The sequence below is a fragment of the Physeter macrocephalus genome, chromosome 7, assembly GCF_002837175.3.
Source record: "Physeter macrocephalus isolate SW-GA chromosome 7, ASM283717v5, whole genome shotgun sequence".
NCBI lineage: Eukaryota > Metazoa > Chordata > Mammalia > Artiodactyla > Physeteridae > Physeter > Physeter macrocephalus.
Window position 1 is genome coordinate 109,176,785 of NC_041220.1, and position 9,045 is coordinate 109,185,829.

Genomic DNA, 9,045 nt, shown 5'->3' on the forward strand with positions numbered 1-9,045 from the left:
TTGGTACTTTAGTTGTATGAAAAAACTGATTCATTTCAGAGAAATGAGAATCTGATCTGTACTGTTAAATCACCCAAAGACAGAGATTCTGTGACTTTCCTCTACAATTTTAAAATACCATTAATAAATTCATGTGTGGAAAATAGTCCCTTTTGCTTATAACAAATTTTTTTGGTTTGTTATCACAGAATATAACAGAGTAGCCATTGATATGCCTTATATACATTAAGAAATGAGATTATTACAGCAAAATGTCCCTGAACTATGCCTCCCATCTCAGGCTCTGAGACTTGAAGAAGGTATGGGTATACACCTTTACCTTTGACTCATTTGCTCAAAGCTGCCTAAATTCTCAGATATCTTATAGGAAAAAGATACGAGAGCAATAGAAATGGAATTTTAAGGCCTAGGATCTCCCATTCATTGTATTACAGATGATCCTTAAGTAAATGTAAGCTGATTTATTTATTGCCTCAAAATACTGGAGTTTGTGCTCACTGTACTGAATACTTCCTAGCGAAAAATATGTGGTCTGATAATGAAATGTTCCAGGAGATGCCTCATGAAATCTTATGTGTAGAAGTTAGATTGTAATTTTCCAGGTATTGTAATGATGGAGACCTGGCTTGTATTCTCAGTCAAGTGAAAGAAAAAGTGTCTTCTAGTTCTCCATGAAGACTTGTCTAAAACTGAACCCTCTCTCTTGTTCAAACTGGATTAAATGTGGCATACAAACATAATGTCACCAGTCATTAGTTTTCAGTTTCCTTGAGGCACTGTGTATGAAGGGAACTGTTACCTAATACTTGATCTTCTGCTTTTTAATCAGCATGGGTAGCATTTGAAGGACCTGTTGTTTATTCCAGTTATTACTGGAGTTCCTATTCCCTTGGTTTTGCAACTACTATTCTGTCCATTGTTTTCAGTTCTTTTAGGATGCTTTTTTCCTTTACAGATTTAATATGTGAGGCATGTATGTGTTCCTTTAAGGTGTCAGTGAAAATCATTCTTTTCATCTGGGCTTAGGTGGCCGTGGAAGAAGGCTTTAGGAATTTCTATTTCAGAGACTTTATATAATTTTCATTTCAGATCATGTTGGAGAATGACGAAATAATTAGGCAGAAATAATCTGACGCTAATATCTGAGAGTCCAAAGGTAAGAACTATTTACAGTATATTATTTCACCGATCTAAATATTTCCAAATAAAAACAGGTAAAAAACAGGTTTGGGAGAAATACAAATAATTTTAAAAATCCATAAGTTTGGAAATACACTGCGTGAAGCACATAGAAGTACAGAGAATCATAGTCCTTTGGGGGATCTACTACTTAAGCAAAGTAGTAGAGGTGAAAGTCTCTCTGAAATCTTTTCAGAAGTGAAATAAAAATGAAAACAGTAGCAGAAAGACATCTGAAAAGACTGGGAGCAAGTAATTAGAATCACATGCATAAAGGGTTCATGTGCAACCTGGTGTGACAGAAACAACAATAACAACAACAACAACATTAGTTTTCTATTTATAATCCTCTCCTGACTTGAAGGAGAGTGAAATTGGGTCTATGAAGATATTGTGTTTGCTGAGAAGGGTAACAGATGTAGATGGGGATTGCAAGTTTGGAATTATTTGAATCATAGGATCTGTGCTACAGTTTGGATTATAGGAACTGTGCTGGATTTGTCTTGAAAAATAATGGGTGAATAGGCTTTCTGAGACAGAGAAATAGATCAAGGAGAGGCTGCAAGAAGGAAAGGTGAATAGGGAGAAGGAAAGGGGAAGGAGATGAAGAGGGAGAGAGAGACACATACAATTGCCTGGGAGCTGACTTGTAAAGAAATGCCAAAAGAGTTTTATGTTCTGAGAGGCAAATTCTCCCTTTGGGCTAATGTACAAAATCCTTAGCAAAAATTTACATTTGTCATTCAGGATACATGAAAATGAAAAAAAGTGATATATATGAAGTTACTTAAAATCTGGGTCATATGAATAATGGTAAATGAAAACAGTAGGTTATTGGGAACTAGCTATCATACAAAATCAAGAGTCAGAATCACTTATAGAGCACTATGTGGGGGGAAGACAGGTGTCATTCTAGGCACTTTTAAGGACTGCACTGTCCGTTGTTGCAAAGATTATGTAAAGATGGAACGGCAAAATAATTTCAAAAGGAACCGTCTCGTCTAAGGCAGGAATGAAGAAAGAGGAGTAAAGGAGAAAGGGGAAATAGAAGGCTCTCAAAAGCAAACAGCCAACTGGGGATGAGATAAAGGAGTAAAATGTTCAAGTCGAACAAAAAGAAAAAGTTTCCTCGGTTTTCTTTCTGTTTAAGGTTAAGCCTGTTAGAATAAAGTGGGAGAGGAGCACCACCCTCATTAAAGAGCTGTCTCACTTGCCAGGAAACTTGCATCTTTATAGCAGAGCAGAAATCCTCCTTGGTGCCAGGAAGCCCTTGACTGTATCAACCCCTGTGTCCTAGCTGTCAAGAAAGAGATTATTCATGTATTCTTTGCATTTTAGAAATGATTTTTGTTTTTAGGAAAAATATTTTTAGCTGATGTTACCAGCTGAGGGCCTGGGGTAGAATGGGAGGCTCATGGAAATATTTGCTGGGCTAGTAAATCTGTTTTGGAGATATGCACCACTTAAGCCTAAGAGTATACTCCCTGCTATCCATCATTCTCTTAACCTCTCTATTAATTATTTTCTTGACCAGGCAGTTTATATTTGATGTTGATAAAGGTAGTTTTGCAAAACACTGAAGTGTTATTTTCTTCTATGAAAGAAAGGAGGCATTTTTTTTCAGCATAGTTTGATGTTAAGGGAATTTGGAATTTTACAATGAGAAGTATATGCATGGAGGGGCTGTGCAACTAAGGAAGAAGAGCTAAAATCTCTCTTCATGGCTATGCAAACCGCAGAGTTACACCTCCACTGGTGACTTCCTAAATTCAGTGCCTGTGGAACATCTGAATAGACAACAAGTGTTCCTGCAGCTGAGACAGGTCTGGCTTTAGCAGCTGTGGGCTTTGTGGGCATGTACATGCAGAGGTTGTGCCAGGCCAGAGTCTGAGCTGCCTCAATAGCTCCCACAGCAGGTCCAGGTGCATGACTACTGCAGTCCTGGAACTTGACCTCAGTAGATCTGCACTGGTGGCCTGGTGAAAACAACACCTGTGAGTCACCAGGACCATCTGCCGGCATACCCAAGGTTAAGGTGGGACTGACAGCAGTGCCAACAACAGTGTACTTTATGAGCCTGCACAAAGCATGAAAGGGGACACAACAGAGCACACTCACAGTTGAACAACCCCAGAGGAGGAATACTCAGAGGATTCTCTCCCAGTGGGAGTACTTCAATCCTGCCTACCTCACATCGCAGATCAGAAACACAGCTAAGAAACATATCTGAGGGCCTCTACTCCAACAACTAGGGAGCATACCATAACCCTGACAGGGCAGTGACAACCACAGAGCAAAGGGGAGGCCCAGCTCAATATCCAGCTCACCCACCAGGGGGCAGAAACCAGCAGCAAGAGGAACTGTGATCCTGCAGGCTGTGGAAAGGAGGCCATAAACACAATAAGTTAGACAAAATGAGATGACACAGAAATCAGTTGCAGATGAAGAGCAAGATGAAAACCTACAGAAAAACTAAATGAAGAGGAGATAGGCAATCGACCTGAAAAAGAGTTCAGAATAATGATAGTAAAGATGATCCAAGATCTCAGAAGAAGAATGGAGGCATGGATTGAGAAGATGCAACAAATGTTTAATGAAGACCTAGAAGAACTAAAGAACAAACAAACAGAGATGAACAATACAATAACTGAAATGAAAAATACTCTAGAAGGAATCAATAGCAGAATAACTGAGTCAGAAGAATAGATAAGTGAGCTGGAAGACAAAATGGTGGAAATCACTGCCATGGAACAGAATAAAGAAAAAAAAATGAAAAGAAATGAGGACAGTCTCAGAGACCTCTGCGACAACATCAAACACAAAAACATTTGAATTACAGCGGTCCCAGAAGAAGAAGAGAAAGAGAAAGGGCCTGGGAAAATATTTGAAGAGATTATAGTTGAAAACTTCCCTAATGTGGGAAAGGAAATAGTCACCCAAGTCCAGGAAGCACAGAGAGTCCCATACAGGATAAACCCAAGAAGGAACATGCTAGACACATATTTATCAAACTAACAAAAATTAAATGCAAAGAAAAAATATTAAAAACAACAAGGGAAAGCAACAAATCACATACAAGGGAATCCCCATAAGGTTATCAGATAACTTTTCAGCACAAACTCTGCAGGCCGGGAGGGAGTGTCATGATATGTTTAATGTAATGAAAGGGAAAAACATACAACCAAGAATACTCTACACAGCAAGGCTCTCATTCAGATTCAATGGAGAAATCAAAAGCTTTACACACAAGCAAAAGCTAAGAGAATTCAGCACCACCAAACTAGCCCTACAACAAATGCTAAAGGAAGTTCTCTAGGCAGGGAAAAAAAAAACCTCAAAGAGACCACAACTAGAAACAAGAAAATCACAAATGGGAAAGCTAACTGGTAAAGGCAAACATACAGTAAAGGCAGGAAATCATCCATAAAAAATATAATATTAAAATCAGCAACAGTGAGAAGTTGGAAATGGGAATTGCATTTGAAATGAAGAGACCAGCAACTTAAAACAACCTTGTACATATATAAACTGCTTTATCAAAACCTCATGGAAAACACAAACCAAAAAACTACAATAGATACACACACAAAAAAGAAAAAGCAGCCCAAACACAACACTAAAGATGGTCATCAGATCACAAGCGAAGAGAACAAAAGAGGAAAGGAAGAAAAAACACCTACAAAAACAAACCCAAAACAATTAAGAAATTGGCAGTAGAACTACATATCAATAATTACCTTCAATGTAAATGGATTAAATACTCAAACCAAAAGACTTAGACTGACTGAATGGATACAAAAACAAGGCCCTATATAGGCTGTCTACAAGAAACCCACTTCAGACCTAGGGATACATACAGACTGAAAATGAAGGGATGGAAAAAGATATTCCATGCAACTGGAAATCAAAAGAAAGCCGGAGTAGCAATATTCATATCAGACAAAATAGACTTTAAAATAAAGACTGTTACAAGAGACAAGGAAGGTCACTACATAATGATCAAGGGATCAATCCAATAAGAAGATACAAAATTGTAAATATTTATGTATGCAACATAGGAGCACATCAATATATAAGGCAAATGCTAACAGCTGTAAAAGGGGAAATCAACAGTAACACAATAATAGTGGGGGACTTTAACACCCCACTTACACCAATGGACAGATCATCCAGACAGAAAATTAATAAGGAAACACAGCCTTAAATGACACATTAGACCAAATAGACTTAATTGATATTTACAGGGCATTCCATTTGAAAGCAGCAGAATACACTTTCTTCTCAAGTGTGCATGGAACATTCTCCAGGATAGATCACATCTTGGGTCACAGATCAAGCCTTGATAAATTTAAGAAAATTGAAATCATATCAAGCACCTTGTCTGACCACAACGCTATGAGGTTAGAACTCAATTACAGGAAACAATCTATAAAAAACACAAACACATGGAGGCTAACCAATATGTTATTAAATAACCAGTGGGTCACTGAGGAAATCAAAGAGGAAATCAAAAAACACCTAGAGACAAATGACAGTGAAAACATCGATCCTAGATCTATGGGACACAGCAAAAACAGTTCTAAGAGGGAAGTTTATAGCAATACAATCTTACCTTAAGAAACAAGAAAAATCTCAAACTACCTAACCTTATACCTAAAGCTACTAGTAAAAGAAGAACAGACAGAACCCAAAGTTAGTAGAAGGAAAGAAATCATAAAGATCAGAGCAGAAATAAATGAAATAGAGACAAAACAGTAGCAAAGATCAATGAAACTGAAAGTTGGTTCTTTGAGAAGATAAACAAAATTGATAAATCTTTAGCCAGACTCATCAAGAAAAAAAGGGAGTGGTCTCAAATCAATAAAATTAGAAATAAAAAAGGAGAAATTACAGTGGATACCACAGAAATACAGAGATCATAAGAGACTACTACAAGCAACTATACACCGATAAATGGACAACCTAGGAGAAATGGACAAATTCCTAGAAAGGAACAACCTTCCAAGACTGAACCAGAAAGAAAGAGAAAATATGAAAAGACCAGTCACAAGTACTCAAATTGAAAGTGTGATTTAAAAAGTCCAACAAACAAAAGCCCAGAACCAGATGGCTCCACAGGCAAATTCTATCAAACATTTAGAGAAGAGTTAACACCTACCCTTCTGAAACTCTTCCAAATATTTCAGAGGCAGGAACACTCCCAAGCTCATTCTACAAGGCCACCATCACCCTGATACCAAAAACAGAAAAAGATATCACAAAAAAAGAAAATAACAGGCCAATATCACAGATGAACATAGATGCAAAAATCCTCAACAAAATACTAGCAAACAGAATCCAACAACACATTTAAAGGATCATACACCATGATCAAGTGGGATTTATCCCAGGGATGCAAGGATTCTTCAATATACACAAATCAATGTGATACACCACATTAACAAACTGAAGAGTAAAAACCATATAATCATCTTAATAGATGCAGAAAAAGCTTTGACAACTTTCAACACCGACTTATGATTAAAACTCTCCAGAAAGTGGGCATAGAGGGAACCTACATCCACATAATAAAGACCATATGTGACAACCCTACAGCTAACATCATACCCAATGGTGAAAAGCTGAAAGCATTTCCTCTAAGATCAGAAAAAAGACAAGGATGTCCACTCACCACTTTTATTTTGCATAGTTTTGGAAGTCCTAGCCATGGCTATCAGAGAAGAGAAAGAAATAAAAGGAATCCAAACTGGAAAATAAGAACTAAAACTGTCACTGTTTGCAGATGACATGATACTATACATAGAAAATCTTAAAGATGCTACCAGAAAAATACTATAGCTCATCAAGGAATTTGGTAAAGTTGCAGGATACAAAATTTATACACAGAAATCTCTTGCATTACTATATACTAACAACAAAAGATCAGAAAGAGAAATTAAGGAAACAATCCCATTTACCATCACATCAATAAGAATAAAATACCTAGGAATAAACCTACCTAAGGAGGCAAAAGGACTGTACTCGGAAAACTATTAGATACTGATGAAAGAAATCAAAGATGATACAAGCAGATGGAGAGATATACCATGTTCTTGGATTGGAAGAATCAATAATGTGGAAATGACTGTATTACCCAAAGCAATCTACAGATTGCACACAATCTGTATCAAATTACCAACGGCATTTTTCACAGAATTAGAACAAAAAAATTTACAATTTGTTTGGAAACACAAAAGACCCTGAATAGCCAAAGCAATCTTGAAAAAGAAGAATGGAGCCGGAGGAATCAGGCTCCCTGACTTCAGACTACACTACAAAGCTACAGTAATTAAAACAGTATGATACTGGCACAAAAACACAAATATAGATCAATGGAACAGGATAGAAAGTACAGAGATAAACCCACACACCTATGAAAACCTAATCCATGACAAAGGAAGCAAGAATATACAATCGAGAAAAGACAGTCTCTTCAATAAGTGTTGCTGGGAAAACAGGACAGCTAGGTGCAAAAGAATGAAATTAGAACACTCCCTAACACCATATGCAAAAATAAACTAAAAATGGATTAAAGACCTAAATGTAAGGCTGGATACTATAAAATGCTTAGAGGAAAACATAGCCAGAACACTCTTTGACATAAATCACAGCAAGATCTTTTTTGATCCACCTCCTAGAGTAATGAAACTAAAAACAAAAATAAAATATGGGGCCTAATTAAACTTCAAATTTTTACACAACAAAGGAAACCATAAACAAGATGAAAAGACAACCCTCAGAATGGGAGAAAATATTTGCAAACGAAGCAACTGACAAGGGATTAATCTCCAAAATATACAAACAGCTCATGCAGCTCAATATCATAAAAACAAACAACCCAATCAAACAATGGACGGAAAATCTAAATAGACATTTCTCCAAAGAAGACATACAGATGGTCAAAAAACATATGAAAAGATGCTCAAGATCACTCATTACTAGAGAAATACAAATCACAACTACAATGAGGTATCACCTCGCACTGGTCAGAATGGCCTTCATCAAAAAATCTACAAACAATGAATGATGGAGAGGGTGTGGAGAAAAGGGAACCCTCTTGCACTGTCGGTGGGAATGTAAATTGGTACTGCCACTATGGAGAATAGTATGGAGGTTCCTCAAAAAACTAAAAATAGAATTACCATATGACCCAGCAATCCCACTCCTGGGCATATACCCAGAGAAAACCATAATTCAAAAAGATACATGCACCCCAATGTTTATTGTAGCACTATTTACAATAGCCATGATATGGAACAACATAAATGTTCATCAACAGAGGAATGGATAAAGAAGATGTGGTACATATATAAGATGGAATATTACTCAGCCCTAAAAAGCAATGAAATAATGCCATTTGCAGTGACATGGATTGATCTAGAGATTGTCATACAGAGTGAAGTAAGTCAGAAAGAGAAAGACAAATATCGCATAATGTGGCTTATATGTGGAATCTAAAAAAATGTTACAGATGAACTTATTTGCAAAGCAGAAATAGAGTCACATATGTAAAAATCAAACTTATGGTTACCCAGGGGGGTGAGGGAAGTGGGATGAATTGCGAGATTGGGATTGACATACGTACACTACTGTATATAAAATGGACATATACCCAGAGAAAACCATAATTCAAAAAGATACATGCACCCCAATGTTTATTGTAGCACTATTTACAATAGCCATGATATGGAACAACATAAATGTTCATCAACAGAGGAATGGATAAAGAAGATGTGGTACATATATAAGATGGAATATTACTCAGCCATTAAAAAGGATGAAATAATGCCATTTGCAGCAACATGGATGGACCTAGAGATTGTCATA

At 36.9% G+C, this 9,045-nt stretch overlaps 1 protein-coding gene and 1 long non-coding RNA gene across 3 annotated transcripts in view; one reads left to right on the forward strand and one right to left on the reverse strand.

The window, feature by feature from the left end:
• Positions 1 to 9,045, forward strand: part of LOC112063779 (uncharacterized) — a 485,693-nt gene that overhangs the window by 289,681 nt on the left and 186,967 nt on the right. For both annotated transcript variants that reach the window (XR_002891168.2, XR_008617857.1), the window contains one exon: positions 1,090 to 1,156. This is a non-coding gene — a long non-coding RNA (uncharacterized lncRNA). The remainder of the gene's footprint in view (positions 1 to 1,089; positions 1,157 to 9,045) is intronic.
• TACR3 (tachykinin receptor 3) overlaps positions 1 to 9,045 on the reverse strand; it is a 70,985-nt gene that overhangs the window by 22,280 nt on the left and 39,660 nt on the right. The window lies entirely within an intron of this gene.